Source organism: Carcharhinus amblyrhynchos, unplaced genomic scaffold (genome assembly GCF_965287045.1).
Source record: "Carcharhinus amblyrhynchos unplaced genomic scaffold, sCarAmb.v2.hapA scaffold_37, whole genome shotgun sequence".
Taxonomy (NCBI): domain Eukaryota; kingdom Metazoa; phylum Chordata; class Chondrichthyes; order Carcharhiniformes; family Carcharhinidae; genus Carcharhinus; species Carcharhinus amblyrhynchos.
Window position 1 is genome coordinate 11098005 of NW_027649778.1, and position 8977 is coordinate 11106981.

Below are 8977 nucleotides of genomic sequence, written 5' to 3' on the forward strand. Positions count from 1 at the left end.
TCTTTTAGTACCTTTATGATTGTGATTAGGCTTTCTTTTAAGGCACAAATGTGCCTGTTACGCTGGCAGACAGTTGCTGTCTGTGTCTCTCCCTCGAGCTGTGAACTGCGGCAGATACAGTTGCTAGAATGGTAGTGGCTGTCTTCTGATTCTCTGGAGTTGGGAGCTGTCTCTTGTACCCCTGGTGACATACCAAAAATCCCCACAACAGAATTGGTTTACAGGTTACCAAAACATTAAATTCAAATCTGATAGCTTGCTGCTATTCAAATGCTTATTTTAAACTGACTGGTCAAACTTCAAAGACAACCTGCTGTTGTGGCAGCATCACTGCCTCTACTCGTGATACAATGTTTCACTCTATGCTCTCCGTGTACTGTATTTGTGCAGATGCTTCTCTTCAGTACAGGGAAAAAAAAGCTATCTTTTCTAACAGAATCATGCCATTTTACAACTCTTAGCATTTCTACAATTGTTTTAAAATTTTTTTACAAACACCAACTTCACATTGTAGCCCAAGTCAAATATTGGGTTTGCTGAAGCCACTGTCTTTGGTCCCTGTGACAAAACTCCAACTAGCCACGTAACCATCTCTCTCCTTGCCAACCAACTGATGCTGAACCAGAAGGTTCACAACTATGGTGGCATGAAGCTATCATCCATTGCTGTTAAAAAAAAAATCTGGTTCACGAATATCCTTCAGGGGAGGAAATCTGCCTTCCTTACTCAGTCTGGCCTAGACCTGCGACTCCAGAACCACAGCAATGTGACTGAATTGTTTGTGATTGAACTTGCAAAATGGCTTAGCAAGATCAAGTCACTCAGTTCAAGGGCAAGTGGCACCCACATCCTATGGAGGAAATAAGAAAAGTGATTATCTGGTTATTTTCACATTGTGGGAGCTGGCTATGCATTTACTGGCTGCCACATTTCCTACGTTGTTTTTAATTCATTCATGGAATGTGGGCATCTTTGGTAAAGCCAGCACTTATTGGCTGCCCCTAGTTGCCCTTGAATTGAGTGCTTGCTAGGCAATTTAAGAGTCAACCACATCATTGTGGATCTAAAGACACATATAAACCAGACCGGGTAAGGATGGCAGATTTCCTTCCCTAAATGGCATCAGTGAATCAGATGGGGTTTTATGACAATTGACATCAGTTTCATGGTCATTAGGCCTTTAATTCCAGATTTTACAGTGAATTCAAACTTCACTTCAATCTACAGAGCATTACTCTGGGTCTCTGGATGAATAGTCCAGTGACAGTACCACTACACCACCACCACCTCTTACTAGACTTCAAGAGTACTTCACTGGCTGCAAAGGTCTTTCTGGAGATTTTGTAGTGCATTGGGTAGCATCCTTGCCTCTGAGCCAGAAGCTCCGGGTTTGAATCCACCTCAAGACTTGAAGGCCAAGGGCGGTGTGTTTGTAACGCAGCCAAACACATCTGTAAAAGGGTCATCCTGATGTAAAGCGTTAACTCAATTCTCACTCCACAGATGCTGTTGGACCAAGATTTTCCAACATTTGCTGAGTTTTTCTTCAGATTCCAGCATTTGCAGTCATGTGCTTTTATTTTAGGTTGAATGACAACCTGCAAAATCCTTCCAAGTATGCCAAAGGCTGACAGTAAGAGTAAGAGAGAGACTCCTGGTCAGCTATGCTTGATGTGGAGTGACGCACCTCAAGCTATACAAGACACCAGTGACAGATTAGCGACCTGATCCAGAAATAACTAACTATGGAAACTTTTAGGAGTTTGCTTTAGTGCATCACACGTTGTGGGAAGAGAATAAGGAAATCGTTTATGGGCAGCACAGTGGTTAGCACTGCTGCCTCACAGCTCCAGGGACCAGGGTTCAATTCCCAGCTTAGGTCACCATCTGTACGGAGCTCCCCGTGTCTGTGTGGGTTTCCTCCAGGTGCTCCAGTTTCCTCCCACACTCCAAAGACGTGTAGGTTAGGTGGATTGACCTTGCTAAATTGCCACTTAGTGTCAGGGAGATTAACAGGATAAATATGTGGGGGTGACACGGATAGGGCTAGGGCAGGATTGCTGTCAGCGCTGGCTCAATGGGCCAAATGGCCTCCTTTTGCACTGTAGGGATTTTATAATTTATTAGTGCATTAGAACAAAGAAGATTACAGCACAGGAACACACCCTTTGGCCCTCCAAGCCTGCAGCCACCATGCTGTCCATCTGAATCAAAACCCCTTCCCCTCCCGGAAACCGTATCACTCTATTCCCTTCCCATTCATCTATTTGTCCAGACGCCCCTTAAAAGTCACTCTGGTGTCTGCAGAGGTATGGCAAGAGAATGGGAAAGCCCTTAATTAGTGCACTTTGTAAATGCAAATTTTTTTGGTTAATTGCTTCCCATAGACACTTCCAACAAGGAAACAGACTCCCAAACCTGAGTTTCTTCCGACCCCGCCACCAACACTTGGCCGCTACAAAATAAATGGTAAAACTCTCACCGATCGCCATTGGCATTGCTCCTGCCAAGAGAAGGTGCCGCATGCGCATTGGCGAAGCTCGGCTAGAGGGAGGGAACGACGGCGCATGCGCAGTGGCGAATCTCCGCCAATAGGGAAGACAGCGCACGCGCAGTAGCGAGGCTCGTCCAACGGGTGTGAGATGGCGCATGCGCAGGGACGACGCTCCGCCAACGGGAGATGGCGCGTGCGCAATAGTGGAGCCCACGCAGCTGTGAAAGACGGCGCATGCGCATTGGTGACGCACCGCCAGCTGGCGAGGGAGACGGCGCATGCGCAGTAGCGACGCACACCCAGCGGAGGGAGAAACGGCATTTGCGCATTGACGAAGCTCGGCCAGCATGGGCAAGACGACACTCACGTAACGATGACGCTCGACCAGCGGGGAAGACGGCGCATGCGTCGTAGCGACGCTCACCCAGCGGAGGGAGAAATGGCGCATACGCATTGACCACGCTCGGCCAGCATGGGCAAGACGACACTCACGTAATGATGACGCTCGACCAGCGGGGAAGACGGCGCATGCGTCATAGCGACGCTCACCCAGCGGAGGGAGAAATGGCGCATACGCATTGACCACGCTCGGCCAGTATGGGCAAGACGACACATGCGTAACGATGACGTTCGACCAGCGGGGAAGACGGCGCATGCGCAGTGGCAACACTCGGTCAGCGGGGCGGGGAGATGGCGCACGCGCGTTGAGAGGGGCATGCACAGCGTTGTGGTGGGCGCGGATGTTTGAGCGTGCTGGAGGCTCGTGGAGTGGCGGTTGGGGTTTGAATACGGCTGGCGCCAAGCTGGCTGCGTCAGAGAGAGAGAGCGAGAGAGAGAGGGAGGGAGGGCGAAAAGGAAGGAGGGTAGGTGTTTCTTATTCTTTAAACGAAAGCGTATAAAAGTCATTAAAATTACAACAGTGATTTGATTCCCATTTGGCCTCACTGCCAGTGCTGAGCAACGGGGGGGAGGGATAATTGCCCCACTTCATAGAATCCCTACAGTGCAGAAAGAGGCCATTCAGCCCATCGAGCCAGCACTGACAATAATCCCGCCCCAGGTCCTACCCTGCAACCCCACATATTCACTGTGCTAGTTCCCTGGCATTAAGGAGAAATTTTGCATGGCCCAATACACCAAACTTACACACCTTTGGACAATTCTCATAATGGCTGAGGTTATTCATAAAAGCCCCAACCTTTGCTCTTGGCTGAGGTGTGGTGATCCATAAGAACATAAGAAATAGGAGCAGGAGTAGGCCATCTAGCCCTTCGAGCCTGCCCCGCCATTCAATAAGATCATGGCTGATCTGTCGTGGCTCAGTTCCACATTCCCGCCCTCTCCCCATAACCCTTAATCCCCTTGCCTATCAAATCCTTTGGTTAAAATCACCACTGTCCAATCTACGGTCATCTGGGACTATGGTGATTTTACGTTTCTCCTTGATCAGTCCTGCCACCCTTTCTCCTTTAATTCTTTTCCTATCCCTTTTCTCAACATCTTGTATCCAGGCATATTCAGTACCTTTCACTGAGCCCAGGCCTCTATTATCACCCCAACATCATATTTCCACATGGCTATTTGCACCTGCACTTCACCAATCTTATTTAGCATACTCCACTCATTCAGATACTGGCACTGTAACCCTAATTTAGATTTATTACATCCCTTCTTACTTTGATTCCACCTAATTTCTTACTATTTCCCACTCTTAATTCTAACTGTCTCTTGATTCTTTGTGCACCTTGGTATTTGTCTTACCTGCTGGTTCCTGCAACTCTTAACAAGTTTAAACCAATAGCGCTAGCAAGGACTTTGGTCAATGTAGGTGCAACCTATCAACCCTGTCGAGGTCATATTTTCCCCGAACTGATCCTATCATCCCAGGAATCAAAATTCCTCCCTTGTGCACCATCATTCTATCCAGAATTCATCAGTTGTAACCTTGTATTTCTATACTCACTTACACATGTTACTGGAAGTGTACTGGTGAACATAGAACATAGCACAGTACAGGCCCTTTGTCCCTTGATGTTGTGCCGAGCTTTGTCCGAAACCAAGATCAAGCTATCCCACTCCCTATCATACTGGTGCGCTCCATGTGCCTATCCAAAAACTGCTTGAAAGTTCCTAAAGTGTCCAACTCCACTGTCACAGCAGGCAGTCCATTCCACACTCCAACCACACTCTGAGTAAAGAACCTATCTTGGACATCCCTCCTATATCTCCCATCATGAACTTTATAGTTATGCCCCCTAGTAACAGTTAGATCCACCCAAGGAAATAGTCTCTGAACATCCACTCTATCTATCCCCCTCATCATCTTATAAAGCTCTATTAAATTGCCTCTCATCCTCCTCCGCTCTAAAGAGAAAACCTCTAACTCCCTCAACCTTTCTGCATAAGACTTATCCTCCAAACCAGGCAGCATCCTGGTAAATATCCTCTACACTCTCTCCAATGCTTGCTACTTTAGAGGGCCCCCTTGCTAGTTTATTTCCAAGCTCCCTGAACTCTGACTGAAGGACCACAGCCCTTTTTCGGCCTAGATTGTTGACACCAGTGTGGACCATGGCTGTTCATTTTTCACTCTCCGCCTTCAGAGTGCTCTCATAGTTGCTCTGACATCCTAAACCTGGCACCAGGGAGGCAAAATAGCAACCTGGATTTGCATTTGTGGCTGTCGAAACGCTTGCTGGCAAACTATCAACTTATCCAGTCCTTGTAATGCCATTTCCACAAACCATCCTCCTCCTCCCACCCAGCACCATACAGTTGAGCTAGAAAATATAGGGATCCCCTTACAGCTGTGCTACTGTTAACCTCCACTGACTTACAGTTTTGAAGTATTTTTAAAATAAGGAAACTAGGTTAAAATTTACTTTGATAACAACTTACTAGAAAATTTCCACTCTTAGCAAATTCCAGTTGCCTCTCTATTTGAGCAAGCAACAGTTCTTTGCCCACACACTGGCTTCCTTATTGATGACGCTCTGCTGTCAGATCCCCACTGCCAATCTTGCATCATGCGATTCAAACTTACCTTCTCATGGAGCGGAAACCAGTTCTACAGGCTTTCAAATCTTTGCGCTTGTGCAGGCCGGGAGCAGTCAGCAAATTTGCCATCCAACATTTGTATTTCTTTGGGCAGAGGAAGGTCCCAGTGTGAACATAAGAACATAAGAAATAGGAGCAGGAGTAGGCCATCTAGCCCTTCGAGCCTGCCCCGCCATTTAATAAGGTCATGGCTGATCTGTCGTGGCTCAGTTCCACTTTCCCGCCCTCTCCCCATAACCCCTAATCCCCTCTCTTATCAAAAACCCATCAACCCGCGTCTTAAAAATATTTAGCGAGGCAGCCTCCACCACTTCAACGGGCAGAGAATTCCAGAGATTCACCACCCTTTGAGTGAAGAAGTTCCTCCTCAACTCCGTTCTAAACCGCCCCCCCTTTATCTTGAGGCTGTGCCCCCTAGTCCTACTGTCTTTTTTGAGCGGGAAGAGTCTCTCCACCTCTATCCTATCCATCCCATTCATCATCTTATACGTCTCAATGAGATCTCCCCTCATTCTTCTAAACTCTAACGAGTACAAGCCTAGTTTATTCAGCCTCTCCTCATAGCTCAACCCCCTCAACTCCGGTATCAGCCTAGTAAACCTCCTCTGCACTCCCTCCAAGGCCAAAATATCTTTGCGCAGGTGCGGCGCCCAAAACTGCACACAGTACTCCAGCTGCGGCCTCACCAATGCCCTATACAGTTGCAGCATCTTGAGGCTGTGCCCTCTAGTCCTGCTGTCCTTTCTGAGCGGGAAGAATCTCTCTACCTCTACCCTATCCATCGCCTTCATTATCTTACACGTCATTATAAGATCCCCCCTCATCCTTCTAAACTCCAACGAGTACAAACCCAGTCTATTCAGCCTCTCTTTATAGTCCAACCCCCTCATCTCCAGTATCAGCCTAGTGAACCTCCTCTGCACTCCTCCCAAGGCCAAAATATCCTTGTGCAAGTGCGGCGACCAAAACTGCACACAGTACTCCAGCTGTGCACAAAGAAGTCAGCACAAAGTGAGATCATGTGAACCAGAAAATAGAGCGCCAAAATGAGAAGAGTGCCAGGTAGGGGACGTGGACTGTTCCCAATTAAGTCAAATGGAGAAGAGAGGCTTCAAGCTGGAATTGGCAGGCCTTAACTGTAGAGGGCGCAGGAGAAGCCCTGACAGTTGAACAAGGCCTAGGAGAATCTTGGCCATTGAATGTGGCTCAGAAGATGCCCTGGCATTCAAAGAGGACAGCAGAAGTTTGGTGACTTTGTGCTGCAGGCCCTTTGGAATAGTAGTATTCTTCTCACTGCAACCAAAGAATTAAATTGTGTTTGAAAGTTTGGCGCTGGAGTGCAGACCCAGGAATCCAGAGGAATATGGTTTTGGGAGATAAGATTGGAACCCTGGAAGTTGTAAACTCATTGAGGCCATCTGACTTGGGGGTGACATTTGGGAAGAATTCCAAGGTTAGATCTTTGAAAATGAAGATTGGAATTCATTGTGAGAGAGGCAGAGTTTCAACAAGATTGTTTGATTCGTGGTGTTTACTGACATCTGGGTGAGTTATTGAGAATTTTGTGGAATCTGTTTCGATTGTATCTAGTAATTATCGTGCAGGGTGGTGTGTTTGTACACAGTTTGCTTATTAATTCACATGTACCTCATATTAACCCTGAATAATACAGTAGAAGATAGATATAGAACATAGAACATTACAGCGCAGAACAGGCCCTTTGGCCCACGATGTTGTGCCGACCAGTTAAAAAAAAACAATGACCCACTAATCTAAACCAATCCCTTTTCGTCCATAAACCTATCCACGGATCTCTTAAATGCCCCCAAACTAGGCGCATTTACAACTGCAACAGGCAGGGCATTCCAATCCCTCACCACCCTCTGGGTAAAGAACCTACCCCTGACATCCGTCCTATAACTACCCCCCCTTAATTTAAAGCCATGCCCCCTCGTGCTAGCTTTCTCCATCCGAGGAAAAAGGCTATCACTATCCACCCTATCTAAACCTCTAATCATCTTATATGTTTCAATAAGATCCCCTCTTAGCCGCCTTCTTTCTAGCGAAAACAACCCCAAGTCCCTCAGTCTCTCCTCATAGGACCTCCCCTCCGTACCAGGCAACATCCTGGTAAACCTCCTCTGCACCCTCTCCAAAGCCTCCACATCCTTCCTGTAATGTGGGGACCAGAACTGCACACAGTACTCCAAGTGCGGCCGCACCAGAGTTGTGTACAGTTGCAACATGACGCTGCGACTCCTAAATTCAATCCCCCTACCAATAAACGCCAAGACACCGTATGCCTTCTTAACAACCTTATCTACTTGATTCCCAACTTTCAGGGATCTATGTACACATACACCTAGATCTCTCTGTTCATCCACACTATTCAAAGTCCTCCCGTTAGCCCTATACTCAACACATCTGTTATTCCTACCAAAGTGAATTACCTCATACTTCTCCGCATTAAACTCCATCCGCCACCTCTCGGCCCAGCTCTGCAACCTGTCTAAGTCTCCTTGCAAACTATGACACCCTTCCTCACAATCTACCACACCTCCGACTTTGGCGTCATCAGCAAATTTACTAATCCACCCAGCTATACCCTCATCCAGATCATTAATAAAAATTACAAACAGCAGTGGCCCCAAAACAGATCCCTGAGGCACACCACTCGTAACCGAACTCCATGATGAATATTTACCATCAACCACCACCCTCTGTCTCCTATCTGCTAGCCAATTCCTGATCCAATTTCTTAGAATACCCTCAATCCCATACATCTGCATTTTCTGCAGAAGCCTACCATGGTGAACCTTATCAAACGCCTTACTAAAATCCATATATACCACGTCAACTGCCTTATCCCCATCCACCTCTTTGGTCACTTTCTCAAAAAACTCAATAAGGTTAGTAAGGCACGACCTACCCGCTACAAAACCATGCTGACTATCTCCAATCAATTCATTACTCTCCAAGTAACTATAAATCCTATCCCTAATAATTTTTTCTAAAACCTTGCCCACAACAGAAGTAAGACTCACCGGTCTATAATTCCCGGGGAAGTCTCTGTTCCCCTTCTTAAACAATGGGACAACATTCGCTATCCTCCAATCCTCCGGCACTATACCAGAGACCAACGACGACCTGAAGATCAGAGCCAGAGGCTCTGCAATCACCTCTCTTGCCTCCCAGAGAATCCTGGGGTAAATCCCATCCGGACCAGGGGACTTATCTATTTTCAAACCCTCTAGAATATCCAGCACATCCCCCTTATCAACTGCAATACTGTCTATTTTACACCCCTGCAACCCAGTGTCCTCCTCAGCTATATTCATGTACCCCTGCGTGAACACCAAAGAGAAATATTGGTTCAGTGCCTCACCAATCTCTTCCGGTTCCACACACAACTTCCCTCTACTGTCT